Source organism: Protobothrops mucrosquamatus, unplaced genomic scaffold (assembly GCF_001527695.2).
Source record: "Protobothrops mucrosquamatus isolate PMUCROS unplaced genomic scaffold, P.Mucros_1.0 scaffold1863, whole genome shotgun sequence".
In the NCBI taxonomy this organism is placed as follows: domain Eukaryota; kingdom Metazoa; phylum Chordata; class Lepidosauria; order Squamata; family Viperidae; genus Protobothrops; species Protobothrops mucrosquamatus.
Genome location: NW_015387992.1, coordinates 99,332 through 101,754, shown reverse-complemented (window position 1 = coordinate 101,754; position 2,423 = coordinate 99,332).

The following is a 2,423-nucleotide window of genomic DNA, read 5'->3' as shown; positions in this document are numbered from 1 at the left end:
CAAGCATATCAGTTGGCATTTTGACAGCAGAGAAATGAAAAAAGAATTCAAACCTTCAGTGGATTTTTTTTTTCTGGTCAAATTCGAAATGCCGAGTTCCAATTTCTCATAACCGATGTAAAAGTGCAACAGAGAGATTGCAACATGTGCTTGTAATATAATGCTTTCTATTAAGATTCATCAACATTTGGAAAACTTTGAAGGCATTGATTGATGGGGTGTTGATAGTGCCAAGCACTAAGCAAAAATGTGTTTGCGTATGTGTAGACACAGATACATACTTTATACCTTTTACTGAAAACTATTGTATTTAAAGTACAGATCTACTGTATTTTAATACTAATAAAAGCAGTGTTCTGTCCAATTTTATATGTTTGTAGTATTTGTCCTAATAAATACTGAAGCGTGAAAAATGTTGCTACATTTTTTGCTAGCTGCATGACTTTTATTAGTTATTGATTTCAGTGAGATGTAAATGTTTTAACATTCTCTGGTAGATGGAGAATAGAGATTTTCCACTGTTGAGACAGGCAGTTTAGGCAGCAGTCAAGAAATTCACAGTCATGAATAGCTATTACAAGTCTTAATATTAGGTATGCATGCTCTCATTGAACTACATTGAATAATGGCAGCAAGAGATTTTATCCCCAAACACTACAATTATCCAATTTTTAAATAACCCGCTCTTTGGGATTAATGGAGAGGCATAACAAACCAATTCCTAAATATTACACTGTACTATTTTATTATTCCAAGTCAGAAGAATAGATAACACATTGTGTGTGTATATGCATATGTATTATATAAACATGCATCCTTAAGTCAATCTGGACTATGAGCAAACTTTTATCAGTTTTCAGTACTCAATCAGTCAATTATATCTATTTCAAGTATCTAATCCAAGATAAAGGTGAGACAGATTGGGAAAATGGATTATAACTGTCTCATGGTTACAAATAGAATCTTCTTTATTGGACTGGTCATTTCCAGGATGGATGTTCTCAGCTATCCGTTCTATATATGGTGGCCTGGGAAGTATAATTGCATTATAGTTTCTTGTGTATCCATCTGACTTTTCACAGCTCTCTTTGTTGAACACATCAGTGTCATTAGGATGGTCTTCATCATTAATGCAAATAACAATAGCACTTAGACTTAAATACCGCCCCATAGTGCTTTACAGCATTCTCTGTGCAGTTTACAAAGTCAGCCTATTGCCCCCAACAATCTGAGTCCTCATTTTACCAACCTCGAAAGGATGGAAGGCTGAGTCAACCTTGAGCCAGTCAGGATCAAATTCCTGACAGTGGGCAGAATTTGCCTGCAGTACTGCATTCTAACCACTGCACCACCACGGCGCTCAAATCTGTAATTATGATTAGAGTTTCTGGGGGTGATAATGTTATCCAGTCATGTCCCACTCTTGGCAATTCTATGGGCCAAGTCTCTTCCGATCTTGCATTATGTCTTTGAGTTGTTCTATGCTCTGGCTGGCGTCAGCTTTGATGTTGCTGGGGGAGGAAGCTTTATATTTCCCATCCCTCCCCCTCTCCTCTCTGTGGTACTATTTCATAGGAGATTCAGATTGTTATTTCCCCTTTGCAAAATATCACTAGGTGGGGAGAAGCTTTAGTTCTCCTATACTGGATATCACATCGTCCAATTCACCATGTTCTTCCTTAACCTACCAAACAATTGGTTTTTTGTAGAGCAGAAGCGTAAGTTCTTGTTCTGACAAGAACCCAAAATGTAACATTTTTAAATCTTATTGAAGAAAACATCCTATAGGTAGTCATCAAGTTACGACCACAATTGAGCTCAAAGTTTCTGTTGCTAAATGACACACTTATAAGGGAGTTTTGCCCCATTTTATGACCTTCCTTGCCAGAGTTGTGAAGTGAATCACTGTAGTTGCTAAGTTAGTAACATAGTTGTTAAGTGAATCTGGCTTCCCCATTATCCTTGCTTGTCAGAAGGTTGCAACCACCAGAAACATGAACCAGTTGTCAAGCATCTGAATTTTGTTCATGTGACCATGGGGATGCTGCAATAGTTGTAAGTGTGAAATTGGAAACTTTGAACCGTCACTGAATAAACTGCTGTTAAGTCGAGGACTACCCGTACTAAGTTGTACAAGTATAATAATAATAATAATAATAATAATAATAATAATAATAATAATAATAATAATAATAATAATAATAATAATAATAATAGTTGGAATGGACCTTGGAGGTCATCTAGTCCAACTCCCTGCTCAGGCAGGAAACCCTATACCATTTCGGACAAATGGCTGTCCAGTCTCTTCTTAAAAACTTCCAGTGTTGGAGCATTCACCGCTTCTGGAGGCAGGTTGTTCCACTGGTTAATTGTTCTAACTGTCAGGAAGTTTCTCCTTAGTTCTAGGTTGCTTCTCTCCTTGA